Below are 16,412 nucleotides of genomic sequence, written 5' to 3'. Positions count from 1 at the left end.
TCTTTATTGTGTTTTAAAGAATAATAGCCACTTACCATTATTTTCTAATTCTAAAAGACTGAACTTAAAATTCTTCATTTGGGTTTGCCTTTACTCATACACTGACTTATATGATCATAGATTAGTGAACAATTTATTAAATAAATGATAAATATATAGGTACTTCTACAGCAGGGTTTGGCAAACATTTTCTGCAGAGTCAGTTATGTGTCTCAACCACTCAACTCTGTCTTTGCAGCACAAAGCATGAAATATATATAAATTAATTAGGTAGTGTGTTCCAATATAAATTTATTTGCAAAAAGAGACGGTAAACTGAATTTGACCTATACATAGAGTTTGCTGACCCCAACATTAAGAAATAACCAATCACTTTATTTGACTAGAAATTGTATATTGAATAGATATCTGTCTGCAATAGTTTTGATATATATTTGAAGTAATTCAAGCATTGAGGTTCTTTGAACTAAGCAAAACCTCTTAAAAATAAAATAAATTTGAATTTTTCCTTTTGTATTTTATTCTCAATTTTATCTCAGTAATTTGTCAAGAACATCAGGGACTAACTACCAAAATATTATCTCTATCTGGCTAACTTTTAAAAATGAAGGGAGAGACACAAAAATAAGTCAGAAAATCAATTAATTGAAATAAATTTGTATTTAAATCAATTTCCAATAGTCATATATATCATATTAGCTCAACTGGATTTATTTTTATTTTTTTTCAATTGGATTTTTAACAATGATTCAGAAGGAAAGATTCAATACTATCAAAATATTCATTCAAATGTTCAGTTTACATAACACATGTGTCAATATTAATTTATTTTTATCATTAATATCCTAAGTGATTGTATATAATTATTATTACTTTTATTTATTTGTTTTTGAGAGAGAGAGTGAACACACAATAAGGGTGGAGGGTGACAGAGTGGCAGAGGGAGAGAGAATCTATCTATCTTGTATGCATTAAATGACATTATTCTTTACACACTATTTTGTAATTTGCTCTTTGGGTTAACATTACCTTATGACCATTTTCCAAGCCATTAAATATTATTCCACACCATAATGTTTAATGACTGCACAGTGTTATATGGTAACGGTTGAAAATTTATTCAATCAATTTCCTATTCTAAGGCTATTAGGTTGTTTAGAAATTTTTCTATTGCAAACTATATTGCAATGAACAATGTTACAGCTGTATCTTAAATATGTCCTCAATTTCTCCTATAAAATAAATACTTAAAAATAAAATTTTTGATGTGAGTGTTGTAAAATGCTAAGGCTTTTGTCAAATTATTTGCCATAAATGAACTAATTTAGACTACCACTAATATAATGAGGAATTTTTTCACTACACTGGGTCACTTTTTTAAAATTCTTAATTTTAGAGATGCTAATTATACAAGAAATTGGGCACTTTATAACTTCTGTGTCAATAAAGTTTTAATTTTCCATTTTACATATTTTTTGAAATTTAACTAAACCTGTCAACAATTTGTCAGCAATGCTGGGAAGTGGATTCAATTCAATTCAGTAGTTAATAATAAGTACTGATTATGAGCTTGGTCTTCTCTAAGGCATTGAGTAACCCAGAATTAGGTAGTTGTATGGAAATTTCAACTCAAAATCTTTGAAATGATACAAAGAAGATTAGCATGGCCCATGTGCAAAGATGACATGCAAATTTGTGAAGTGTTCAGTATATTTAAAATAAGATGAAAACAGAGAGGGTGACAAACCATAGGAAATTCTTAACTATATGAAACAAACAGGGTTGCTGGAGGGGATGTGTGTCGGGGGAGATGGGGTAACTGGGTGATAGGCATTAAGGAGGACACTGGACTTAATGAGCACTGGGTGTTATATGCAACTGATGATCACTAAACTCTACCTCTGAAACTGATGATATGCTATATGTTAATTAATTGAATTTAAATTAAAAAATATGGATAGATATACAGACATGTTGTACTACTGTTTGCATTATCACTTTTCCTTTGCACTCCACCACAAAGGATCTGGAACCAAACAACTTGCTGAAATCTTTTTCTGAAAGAAACATGTGATTGTCAGCCCCATGTTTTTTCCTTGGCTGAATGAATTAAATCATTGCATAAACCATTCTAGAGTTGAATTTCCTTCTGTACTACTATCTCTTCATCTGGCACAGAATCCTCTCAACCTTCTTTTCATATATTGTGCATCTGTTGAAAACCTCCTCTTCTTCCAGTCTATGAGATCCTTAAGATTAGGGACAATATCTACTTATTTCTATATACTTAATGTATGAGCTTCAATACCACAGAGAGTGGGTATCTCTAAATATGTTTAATCTATTTGAATGCCATTTGCTTTCAAAATATTCTAAAAAGCAAATGTTAAAATACAGTTCATGAATATCCTCTATTAAAACCATACCCAACAATTATTAGTATTGTGCTGTTGAAACACGTGTATATTTTTTCATATATAATATGTATGGAGGTTTTTTGAGGTATAGTACTTCAACTCTTAAAATGACCCCACCAAATTTTCTCACATTCTTCTTTTTGGCATCTTATAAATTTTACTAAACTATTCATATTATAATCTCTGTGTACACCAAAACCTCTATACTGCATGTGATGTGACTATTTGTGGTTAAATTTGTGTAGAGAACAGGATTCTCTTCTGCTCAATGTTAGCTAATGTAGCAGGATTGAAGTGAGTTTGTCCTCATCAGCAAAACTAATTAACCCAAAATATCTGAAAACTGTTACTGCCAGATGTCCACTACCAGAATTGAGTTTATCAGAACTAGATATTTTATGTTTTTTAAACTTTCTTCCATCATCAAATGAAAGGCCAAAAAGAATAAATACAGTATTAATGCAATCAGCAGTCATGGGGAGAAATACGATGGTTTCATAAGATTCTGAAGGTCTCTAATTCGGAAACTTATTCATTAAACTGGTCTATGTTTTTGTAGTATATGAGATTATCAGTTTATTAATAACATAGGGCATGAGAAATAAATTTTGAATCTTGATATAAGCCTGTGAGCTATAAACAAACATTGGTTTAACTCTAGTTAACAGAATAACATTTCCTCCTTCTCATGATCCTCCTCCTCATGATCCTCCTGACCATACTCCTCTGTTTTCTCCTTATTTTCCTCCTTCATTTTCCTGTTTCTTTTCCTTTTTCTTTTCCCCTCTTCTTCCTTCTTCTCTTCCTCCTCCTTCATAATTTCACTAAATCCTAGCCAAATAAATTCTTTAGTTTCTATTTTAATTAAAAAAAAACCACTACAAATCATCACCACCATCACCATGACAAAATTATTTAATACCACAATATTTGGTCAATATAACAGACACTATTTTGTTATGAGTAAAGTGGAAACACTGAAGCTAATGCCCCAGATTCAGGATTCACCTCTAGGATTTATTAACTGTTACTTTTATAAAATCCTCTAGTGTCTCTATACCTGTTTTCCAAATACAAAATTATATATATAATTAGAGGAATGAGTAAGTTAATAGTAGATGGCTAGAACCTGACACATCATACAAAGAATGTTTTGTTCTACTTATAGCACACAGTTAGAAAAATATTTTACTTTTCTGAGCATACATGTCAAATATCTATCAATTATTTCACATAACACTGAAGATTCGCAGTAATATGAACACAAAAGACAAATGATTGCACAGAAAGAGGAAAAGTTAAGGCGTAGACAAAATTCTATAATATTCTTGAGGTCTTCTCTCTCTACCCTTTTTCCGCAAATGTGAATTTTGAGGTCAGAATATTAATCTGCTGATTGAATAGATTAGTGCTTTCTTGAAAATGTTAAAATATTAATTTCAGAAACACTGTGATAAGGGTGTCGATAATTTTTTTAACATATGAATCAATATTCTCTAGTACAATCAGAAAGATAGGAATCGATACATATTAGTTTAATGTCAAAGCTAGACATGCATTTTTAAAAATAGGAAATTGCTTTCTGAGTGGAAAATAAAATGATTTTTTCTTAAAGTGGAAGATCCTTTCAGAGCCGATGTCATCCTTTGACGATTCTTTCAGGTTCTATCACATTTTTTTGACCTGTGGATTGCTATTTAGTGTTTTGTTTTCCCCATTTCTAATATTATTTTTTTTTTAAGATTTTTACTCTTCTCTTAAAGAAGAGCACTTTCTTTTTCACAGGCTGCCCCACGCCCACCCCCAGCTTGGCAAAATATATATATTTGTTTGTTAAGTTTCTGACATTTTTTTGTGAAGTAATAATAGGCCAATTTTCCTTTAAGATAATTTGTATTATAAGTATCTCACGCTTCAGCTTACCATCACAACAGGATATAGAATGGGGGTTTTACACTAATTGTCTCTAATAATTAAAAACATAAGTGAAAATTCTTCTTCCGAAATGAACCACTATAGAATTGCCAATATCAGGGACAGATGCCTTTCCCTGAATTGCCAAGTTAAAGAGACTCCACTTACTAATTCAGTGCCACACTCACTGTTTACAGAGAGAAATAAACAGGGGAAGAGTGGTTCAGTAGTAATATTCTACTCTTTCCTTTCCCCATTTTGTTTGGAAGTGGGTAGCCCCTGTTCAATATGATGCTTTAAAGAATTCAAGGCATTCAATTCTATGAGTCACCCTTGTGCCAACCTAAGAATTGGAGAAAAATACCAGATTGAACCTTCAACTTACCTGAGTGTAACAGACTCACTCCCTCCATTTGATATGTGAATGTTGTGTGAATATAGGGTTACCATTGAAGAATTTAGCTCATCTAGAGGCATTTTCTCAATACCAAACCCAGGAGTATTGTCTGCCTGCCCAAGAGATTCTAGGAACAAGAGATAAATGTATGTACAAAGATGGAGATAACAGCTGAGGCAGCAGGGCTGTTTGGAAAACAATAAGCCAGATCTTGAAAAAAGAATTGGCTGTTGGGAAGATATGTAGGATTTGTTGAAGAATTCAAACATACTTAAAAAAAAAAAAAGATTTTATGTATTTATTTGAGAGAGAGGGAGAGAACACAAGCAAGGTGGGGAGGGGCAGAGGGAGAGGGAGAAATGGACCCCCCACTGAGTAGGGAGCCAGGTGTGGGGCTTGATTTCAGGATCCTGGGTCATGACCTGAGCCGAAAGTAAATGTTTAACCGACTGAGCTGTCCAGATGCCCCTCAAACATACTTTAGAAAAAAATGTTTCAACATTGGCATGTTTGCCACAGAAGACACTGATAGTTAATCATTATACCTAGAGATTCAGGGAAAAAGAGAGAGAGGAAAAAGAAAAACAAAACAAGCTCTGCTAGTTAAATAAAAAGATATATTTCCATAATGTTCCTCTTATCCCCAAGCCAGCAGCAAGGGCACATATAAAAGTTCAAATAATATACATATAAATATTATCAATTATAAATCAACATAACAAAGTGTTAAATAACATCCACTCAGTTTTCCTACTTAATACTACTTCATAATGATAAAATTTTAAAATATGTGTAAGGCTCACATTTTATGAAATATGAGTAATTTTATTATTGTACATTTCTAAATATTTTATATATGGCAAGTTATATTTAAGTCAGTAATAAGGTAAAATATACAAATAATTCACAATTTTTATATTTATTCCAGATGGACTATTTTGCTTACCTTTTCTCAGAAAAACAATAATTATGTTATTTTAATCAAATTTTTCAAATAATTTATGCTCAGATGCCAATAAATTAAAATATTTTATAAATAAAATGTAATCTATTGAAAGCATAAAAATGTGAACATTTCTATTAAAATATAATTAAGTATAATTATATCATATTCATATGCTTCAAAAATTTACTTTGCTTCTAAATTCACAATTCCCTATTAGCATTAAAAGACAAAATACAAATTATCAATAATGAATATAGAAACATTTGAAATTAAGATACATTTTAAGTCTTTAAAATATATTCAAGTATTTCATATAATTAAAAATAAATTTTGCAAGCTAGCAACATGTTGGCAGTTTAATAGGTTGGTATCTCATTAATAATGCATTATGGGAATGCCTGGGTGGCTTAGTGGTTGAGCATCTGCCTTTGGCCCAGGGCCTGATCCTGGAGACCCAAGATCGAATCCCACGTCGGGCTCCCTGCATGGAGCCTGCTTCTCCTTCTGCCTGTGTCTCTGCATCTCTCTCTCTCTGTATCTCTCATGAATAAATACATAAAATATTAAAATAATAATGCACATTATATTTAGATATGTATACACACACAGACACATGTAATATGCACAAATTTTAAAGTGACATACTTTTTTAATATTAAAGTGTTTCTTAATCACAATATGTACCTGCTGCCTGAAAGCATCTCACTAATTCTGAAATCACGAATTGAATCACCTGGAGAAACAAGAAAATTAAAATTCAGCACTCTTCAGATGAGGAGAAATATTTTACTAAGCAAGAATCCATTGTACGCATACTGTCTGAAATAAAGAATAAGCAAATTAATTCATCAGTCTTTTTTCTTACTGCAGCATTTCCATCACATAAATATTAACTGAAAATCAAAGTATTTATTGTATGACTCTGACATTGAAGATAGGATACACAAACTCTCCAGTTACTAGAAGGTAGGTACTTTTTCTTTCAAAATAAACAAAAGACAGATGGAGAAATGTTTCCTTGAGGTCACAACAGGGTTAGGAGGGCAAATGCCTTGAAATTACAGGTCTTCTTGTATCAACACTGAGCAAGATCTTGAATGAACAAGATATCCATATTCTTTAGTGTATTTATTGTATTTTTTATTGCTACTTGCATATGTTGTGTGATGCATATGTCATAGGAGAGGCATCCTGATTGCCAAAGTGTAAGAAGGGTGTTGATTGGCCCCTTTACCTCCATCCCTATTCCTGATCTGAAGGATGCAGAGAAAGTAGAACACTGGGGTAACTGGAAGAACAATCAAAGTTCCTTTCTTCACCCCAAGTCCATTAAATGACAGACTTGGCTGATAATTGGAGAGTATAGTTAGAAGAACATTGGAGTATTCTGTTATTAAGAAGTAGGAAAGAACAATGCAGGAAGTCATGGTTCAAAGCAGGGAATGGTGCACTGTGAAGATCTTGTAAAGCTCTGAAGAACCCACTAAAGAATCCCATCATATAGCCAATACTTGAATACCTGCCTTTGGATAGATTGCAGAAGAGAAATGTAAATAGCCTTTACTAACGAAAAATCAAAAGCAAACAAAACACAAATTTGATCTTTTAGCTCTCATTCTTGCTCTTCTGATTACAACTCTCTTCAACCATAAAAGGGACAGAAGCAGAAGGATAAGCAGGAGAGTCATGACAGTAGTCTGAAAAGAAAAGATCATAGGCTTTCTCTTCTCCCACTGTTCTTGGATCCATGATCAGATGAACTTTGAGGAAAGGCAGAAACTTAAGATTGAAATTAAGTTTATAGCTATGATTTAGCTGAATTTTAATATATAAATAGATTTTACAAGTAATTTTCAAAATGAAAATAAAATTATGCCATTGGTTCAAGATACCATTAAGTTTGAAGGTAACAAAGGAGGATGATGTTTGAACATATAAATTGTAGAAAAAATATTTCTGAAGGTACCTTATTTAGTCCACTGTATTCAATAAAATAGTTACATATTTAGCTAATTCTCTGACACTTAGACTTTTCTTGATGTTTTACTCTTATAGCAGTGATATAATAAACATCTTTATTACTCAGCATCAAAGTATTTCTCTCAGTATTTCCTTTGAATGTATTATCATAGGTGTGAGATATATAAAACGTCATACTGAACTTCCCTAAAATGTATAATGACCTTACTTTTGAAATCTATTTGCTTTTCATTATTTTAGGACAAAATCAAATTATCAAAAATGAATCATTTTTTTGCATGTCAATATTTATTTATTTACAGACCATTACAGTTTATTGTATCCATTGCCAAAAGCATATAACATTTTGTTTCTCTTTAAAAAAAGAAAAAGAAAAAGGTACCAAAACAAATAGCTCCAAAAGTAGACGTTAAAGCAGCATTTTCTGGGAATGCATGGAGATTTTTTTTTTTTTTTTTTTTAAAGGTTTTTTATTTATTTATTTACGATAGTCACAGAGAGAGAGAGAGAGAGGCAGAGACACAGGCAGAGGGAGAAGCAGGCTCCATGCACCGGGAGCCCGACGTGGGATTCGATCCCGGGTCTCCAGGATCGCGCCCTGGGCCAAAGGCAGGCGCCAAACCGCTGCGCCACACAGGGATCCCTGCATGGAGATTTTAATCTTTTTCACAAGTTGGTTGCTTTCTTTTAGGCCGATCATCTAGCATCTCATGCTACTTCAAGATTACTTTTGGCTACCTCCTAAAACCAATTTCTTCAGTGCTGAATAGTGTACTTATGACATCCTAGAAACTTGATTCTTCCCTGTGGTTAGATGTTTAATGTTTTCAGCCAAAAATATTAAATGCCTTCTGGAAAAATCGAAGCCTGAATATGTGCACACTTTAGCAGCAGCACCTTTTCTTTATCCAAATTCAATTTTCACTTTCTAAAGAAAGTAAATGCAATTTTAATGACTTTTTCATATAGTCCAATTTAGGAGCTTGGTGTTAAATATATAAGAGTAAGAGAATGAGTCAAAGAATGACTTAAGTTACAAAGAAGTCCACGACGTTTGCTTTAAGTCATATTCTAAACATCATCCTTATTTTCTAACAACACCTTTAACTGTGACTGACATATACTAGGGTAACCCCCAATGAGTGGTATAGTTCCCTCTCCTTGAGAGGAGGTGACACCTCTACACTGCTTCTAACAAATTAAATCTACCAAATGAAGTGAGATGTCACTCTCATTACTGGGCTATGTTATACAACAGGTTGAAAGGATTTCATTGTCATCACCATCAACATCATCACCATCCTCATTGTTATCCTCAGGTCCAAATGTATTATTATTTTAAATGCTCCATCATAAAATTATTAAAGGAGTTTGTATATGATCTTGTATATTTTGTGAGATGAAATATTTTCTTTACATTCTGAATATTATTCCTAAGAATCTCATTATATTAAGAATGTTATCTATGGCAAAGCACATGCAAATTATTGTGCAAATCAGTTTTTTAAAATAAAGAATTTAGATGAAGAAAAGGAATGTAGTTGTGGGTCTGTTTTCTTATGATATCTGTTCTTATGTTTACTCTCGTTGCATTCCATTGTTCATGATGCTCTTCATAAATCTGGCTCTTTAAACTTAAGACATGTTTTATAGTTAATCTTTTGTGTATTCCTCATTCCCTCTCTGAAATATTTTGTGAATTTCACTAGACTGATATAAAAAAGTTGGATTAACCTTTCTAGAAGCTTGGAAACTTCATATTATACATTTTTACTATATTGTTAAAAGAGAACAGTTTAATCTTTAACACAGTAATCACATAGTTAAGTAACAACACTGTAAAAGGTAAAGTAACTTGTCTTACATTCCAATCAAGTCAATTAAATAATAATGGAGCAATGTGTAGAGTTATATAAATGCAAGCTCAAAGGACAAAGTCAAGTTTTCTGTATCTCTTATGAAAGCTCAGTATCTGGTGGCAAGACAAACATGAAAATAACAACAATGTTCATCCAACAACATTCTATCCTGTAACAAAATAGAATTATTTATTTTTTTAAATATAGTCTATCATTACTCTGAAAGTATCCCTAGTGGGTAGTTTAAACATGATCAAAAATCCCCAAGGGAGGGGGTCCCTGGGTAGCTCAGTGATTAACCACCTGCCTTGGGCCCAGGGCGTGATCCTGGACTCCCAGGATCAAGTCCCACATCAGGCTCCCTGCATGGATCCTGCTTCTCTCTCTGCCTGTGTCTCTGCCTCTCTCTCTCTCTCTCTCTCTCTCTCTCTCTCTCTGTCTCTCATGAATAAATAAATAAATAAAATATTTTTAAAAATTCCCAAAGGAAAAAATAGTTTATTTTCACTTGATAGACTTAAAGATTAAATTAAAATCATCTTTTTGTTTATTTGTTTAAAAGGGTTATTCAGCATTCATTTTCATTCAATGGTTTAAGTTAAAGGAAAACACAATATGGCCAATTAGTATAAAATATTTTAAAAATAATTTTTCTGTATTTCATCCATTATTTAACATCTTTTTGTAGCTCTCCTTAAGTCTTAAAATCTGAAATGACTTTTATAATATTTAGTCATCCTGATGATTTGGCCATCAGTATTCTAAGAAACTAAGAAGAAAAAAATAGGGTCTAAAATAGCAGAATAAGTAAAAGAATGAAATAATAAGAGAGTGTGTAAGGGTAGGGAATGGGAAGATATTTTTAAATTCCATTTAGATTATTCAGCTACACCTGATTTTTCTCAGAAAAAAAAAACATTTGATAAAGTAAAGATGTTTTTTCTACTAAATACACTGGAATAATGCACACACACACATTTTATATATATATATATATATATATATATATATATATATATATAGAGAGAGAGAGAGAGAGAGAGAGAGAGACATAAATATATATTTATATCCATAGAGGGTTATTACAGAGAGACATTATAGGGATGGCCACTCATGGAGAAGTACAAGTTTTTATTTAAATGATATCTGTGTTTTTCTGCTTGCCCATATGAAAATCCCATGAGTGTCAGTGTCCTTTTAATGAGACTTTTCTACTATGAAGAAAAAATTGTCAGTTAATGAGAACTACTCAGTAAAATAGGACTCAGTCCTTCAATATGAATTTCTACAAGGGGTAAAAAACAGGCCAGCTGCTTGACTTGCAATCAACAAATCAGGACACATTTCTTTCTCTACTATTAACTCTGTGTGACCTTCAGTTACACATTTAAGCCCTTTGAATCCAAGTTCAATTCAATTTAACCAATATTTTATGGTAAAGTTAGCAATTACATATGATATTCTTGGCTTCTGTAAGAGATAGTTTGGAGATAGTTTTAAATCCTGTCACTAAGAAAAATATATTGTGATCAGGTAAGCATGAGAAACAGGTTACGTTAGAATAAGTAGTAACATGAAAAAAAGTGAAAAGAAAAAAAATTAAAAAAGCATGTGCAAAGTCCCCAAAGTGGGTATAAATACATCAGCCTGACTGAAAATGAATAAGAAAGCCCATGTTGCTGGAGATAAGTGAGGGAGGAAGAGGACGGGGAGGGAAGGTCTGAGAGGCAAATAGGATCACATCATATTGGGACTCTTAGGTCATTATTCAAATACCGGCTTGTTTGTTTGTGGATTCAGACAGCAATGTAACTGAGGGCTGGAAAAGAATAGCAGGATCTGATTTATTAACCCAATCATTGCTACTACCACCAAATGAAAAGAGTCAGAAGAAGACTCATTAAGAGACTATTTTAATAGTAGAAATAAGAGACAAAGATAGCTTGACCAGCATTTGTCAAGAAGTGGGTACTGTGAACTGTGGTCAGATTCAGAATTCATTCTGAAAGGGAGGATGGCAAAATTTGTGGATATAATTAATGCGCTTTTTGAGAGAGGAGTCAAGAATACCTCCAAGGTTTTTTTTTGATCTGAGATATTAAAAGAATGAGAAGCCAATAACTGAGATGGGAAAACTATGGGAATATTCTTGCCTCTATAGGCCAAAACATATTTCAGAAAGGGGAAAATAAAAGTGAGTGTAGAAAAGAAGATTCCAGGAAGAGAGAAAAATAGAATAAACATAGAATATAGGGTAGCGTGGTAAGAAAAGATAAGAGCTCAGCTTATTGAAAGCCTAAGTGGGCCGTTACATCAAGAATGTATAATGCATGTGGAATTACAGTGTCTGATACTGATAACACATTATGAAAAACCTAGAATATTTGCTGAGGATTTCCCACTTTATGAAAAGAGCTGAAAGCAATGGGCTTTGGAACCAGAAAGTTCATGATTTGAGTTTCAGAGATGATGTCCTTGACTACTCTATCTGAAAGAGGCCAAACATTTCCTCTGACTCGGTTTCTAGAAGTTGAATGATTCTAGAAGTTGAATGATTCTAGAAGTTGAATGATTCAGTAAAATAGCACACATATATTTAAAGATTAATATATTTTGATAAATTGACTACCGGCTTGTATCCCAATCAACAATGTATGCACAGTATCCTTGAAAACTCGACAGAATTTTTAAAAAATACCTTTTATTCCCATTTGAAGGCAAGTTATTTAAATATTATGCAACTGAGCACCAACAAAGAACCAATATATCTGAATTGGACATGTATTCCTTTTTCTTGTAAATTGTTTTGATACATTATCTATTTTCTGCTGCTGTTATTAATAATTTTCCTCCAAGTATATTAAACATACTGCACATACTTTCTGATTTATATTTTCCTTTTGATTTTTTAAGTGTTCCTAGTCAAATCTATTAATTTATTGCTGGGGGTTTTCTGTCTTCTGTTTTATGTTTCTAATTACTAAAATGGATATATGTATAGTAATAAGGTCGGATGGACCTGGCTTGTCTATTTACACTCTTATCTTGGGTAAGTCTGTTTCTCTACGCATGAAAATGAGATTGGCTCTAGGTGAGATAGCCACTGGCCTGCTTTGATAGAATAAAAGGAAGGGAATCAAGGATAAGGCATAGGACTCTATTCAGGTCAAAACAAAAACGGCTTTACTCTGAGTGACACAGCTATGGCCAAAATCCCTAATTCTTTACAGATTAGTTATCTGACTTTGGACTTGTGCCAAATGCCACTGAAATAAGGATGGAAAATCTCCATATTTCCATTCTTTCAATTAAATCTTTTGAGTCTCTTCAACACTCTTCTGCTGAGTCAAAAATATCTGTGAGCTCTCACGCTGTGTCAATTAGGTTGACTGGAGACATGAAGGCTAATAAATCAATTACTGAAACAACTGTGTATCATAAGAAGAATTTTAAATACCTTATAACAAGATACTGGCCTTTCCCCAACATGAACCTTTTACTAATAGCTGGGTCCAGCCAAAACTTACCTCATTTGAAAAAGTACAATAATTAGCCTAAAACCCAAATAGAATCTGAAGATAAATATCACGAAAAAGAAAACAAAAGGAAGCAATAATAGGAAAAGGAAAGGAAAAAAAAGGAGACGTGAAAATGTTGGCAGATAAGCAATAAAAAAAATGGTGTCATTGAGCAGACTAAGTGTTTGACGAGATTCCACTATAAATTGAAAAACAAAACAAAACCTCAATTCCCATTGTATAATAAGAACACAATGCAGAGACCAAAAAAAGTGTATAAATGAGATGAAATATGAACAACAGAACTCAAGAAATAACTAAAAAGAAAATAGGATGCTATGACAGAAATGAATGGTAAGCCAGAAATTGCTCAATGAAGAAGAAATAAGCGAAGTTGAAAGGAGCAGAGTTCAAACACAGATCTAATCAAAGAAGATCTATCACAGATCTATTTAGTTTCTTCTATTTTTTAATACCTAATTGAAGTGCTTTGAAATAACAAGTAACACAAATCCAAGAACTATTGATACAGAAATGTCAAAAATGAGACATTTCTCAGTAAAGATTGTGTTCATGAATGGTAAGAAAAGAGTTTAGCAACTAAACAAAATTTCAAATCACTTACAAAGAGAAAGTAATCAAGTAATCAGATTTTCTTCAAATTAATCCAGAGTAAAATTGAGTTATAGAGAAATGCTTACAAAAGTACACTTCCTCCACCAAATCAATCAATCAATCAATCAATCAATCAATCAATAATTTTAAAAATAAGGAATAGGAAGAAAAGAAAGAAGAGGAGGAAACGAAGGAAGGAAAACACAAAACATATAATAAAATTTTAAAAGAAAATGAACAGCAAAAAATTATGACAAAAGATAATGCATGGTATATGAAAGAATGTCAACGAAATATTTCTGTGACGATAATGGGTGTAACTGGGCTAAACCCATGTCTAAAAAGAAAAGTTTAAATAGGTTATAAAGAAAACCTGTTTGTAAGTTACATTTAAAAAAATGCCCAAGGACATTGAAAACTATAAAATGAGCAAAGTCATACCAGGCAAATAAAAACATAAAATTTAGAATTCACAATCTTTAAGACTAAACTAAAATCAAGGTAAAAGAAAACTTAAATAAGACAAAAGCACTCTTCTTTTTCTTCTCTGTCTTTTCTATTTCTTTTCTTTTTTTAGAGAGAGAGAGTGAGGGATCCCTGGGTGGCGCAGCGGTTTGGCGCCTGCCTGTGGCCCAGGGCGCGATCCTGGAGACCCGGGATCGAATCCCACGTCGGGCTCCCGGTGCATGGAGCCTGCTTCTCCCTCTGCCTGTGTCTCTGCCTCTCTCTCTCTCTCTCTCTCTGATGACTATCATAAATAAATAAAAACTTAAAGAGAGAGAGAGAGAATGTGAGCAGGGGAACAGAGGTAAAAGGAGGGAGAGAATCTTAAACAGGCTCGACACCCAGCACAGCACAGAGCCTGACATGGGGCTCGATTTCATGATCCTAAGATCATAACCTGAGCCGAGATAAAAGTCAGACACTTAACGGACTAACACTTAACGGACTGAGCCACCCAGGTGCCTGAGAAGTATTTATCTTTTAATTATAAAATATATAACCCCAAATTAGAAATGTTAAAGTATTTATGAGCCATAACATTTAGCATCATATGTTATCATTAAAGCCTGTAAGATGGGGATGGGTATTATAGGTTTTGTCTCAGGTCTCATTGTGACAGAGCCCCCATTCAGCTCATCACCCCTTTAGCCAGATTCAGCTAGATCTCATAAGAGTAGCAGATATAGCTCTATTTATGAAACTGACTCTCCACCCCCAGAAAAGACTGTTCTTGCTAAAAAGAACTTTTCTTGCACCAAACAGCACATTGAAGGTGCTCAGTAAATATTAACACCATTCCCTGAAAGGATTTCAAGACACTGAGAAAAAACAAAAACAAAAACAGAACACATTTTTCTTTTTTACAAGTGAATAGAGGACTTCAGTACAAAGCTATTAAAAACAAAGCAAAATGAAACAAAACAAAAAACAACCTGTAAGAATATGAGAGAATATAGAAAAACATTAATAGAAGGAAAATTCAGTTCAGCTCTTTCAGCTATATATGAAATGAACAAAAGGTATTTACATTTTAATAACATAAAAATAAGCTAAATCTAATATACACTTCTTCATACTCTAAACCCTGAGAGGTTACCATGTACGGCACTCAATTAGGACTTTATTTGCCTTATTTTAGCTAATCCTTAGGCAAATGTATGAGGTAACCAAGCCCTTGAGAAATTAGGTAGGTTTCTCACAATCTTATTAAGTGGTGGAATATGGGTACAAATTCACATTTTCTCAATAACTTCCCCCAAATCTTAACTATACCCGTGTATTTATCTGGCCTTTGCATGAAGTGAAACAAAAAAAGTATGTTTGGCTCTCTTGGTTAGGAACAGAACATATCCATTTACTCTGTCTTAGAGGAAAAAAAAAAAAATCACAGCCAGAAACCACATCAGAAGTTTTTCTCTTAGCATATTTTTATCTTAAAACAATATATTTTAAAAAATCTATTTAAAATTGTCCTTAGGGCAGCCCAGGTGGCTCAGCAGTTTAGCACTGCCTTCGGCCCAAGGCACGATTCTGGAGACCCGGGATCGAGTCCCACGTCAGGCTCCCTGCATGGAGCCTGCTTCTCCCTCTGCCTGTGTCTCTGCCTCTCTCTCTCACTGTGTCTCTCATGAATAAATAAAATCTTTAAAAAAAATTGCCCTTAGTGTATTTTCATAATAACCCAATCAATTTCTTCTCGGCCAGAGTATTTTTTTTTGGGGGGGGTGGCAGGTGCCAGAGTATTTCTTAACTATAGCATATAAACAGAAACAAAAATACGTTGGATATTAATGTCTTATTTCATGAAATGTATAATAAAATAAACTCTAAATTAAAATTTCCTGAGCAAAAAAATTTCAACAGAAATGGCAAAAAGATTTAACAGTGTGATATATGGCTCACAGGAATTGATTTATAAATTAAAACAAAGCAAAAGAATATCAAATATCATACACCAAAGAGTACTTCCCAGCATCTAAATAATTTCTTAATAGAATTTTAGTGCAAAAAGTAATTCAAGAAAATTCAAGAAGTGAAAATAATACAGATACCTATCTGACCATAACGCATAACCCTAGAAAAGAATAGTAGAATGATGGCAATGAAAAAATATCCATTTCATATATAGGTACATTTATATAATAAATCCCTGGAAGTTGAAATAATGGGTAGAAAAGCACATGAAGTTTGAATTTTGAATCTCCATAGAAATTTAAAAGTGAAACACTCTCTAGCTAGATATGCTAATATATTATTTTTTAA

The 16,412-nt window shown here is 32.8% G+C and overlaps 1 pseudogene; it reads left to right on the top strand.

Annotated features, from left to right (window-relative positions):
* The first annotated feature begins 1,616 nt into the window (after positions 1-1,616).
* LOC129510676 (U6 spliceosomal RNA) lies at positions 1,617-1,715 on the top strand (annotated as a pseudogene).
* Positions 1,716-16,412: the final 14,697 nt, after the last annotated feature.

Source organism: Nyctereutes procyonoides, unplaced genomic scaffold, assembly GCF_905146905.1.
Source record: "Nyctereutes procyonoides isolate TBG_1078 unplaced genomic scaffold, NYPRO_anot_genome, whole genome shotgun sequence".
In the NCBI taxonomy this organism is placed as follows: Eukaryota; Metazoa; Chordata; class Mammalia; order Carnivora; family Canidae; genus Nyctereutes; species Nyctereutes procyonoides.
Note: the sequence above shows the minus strand (reverse complement) of the source record. Positions and strands in the feature narration are given on the sequence as shown.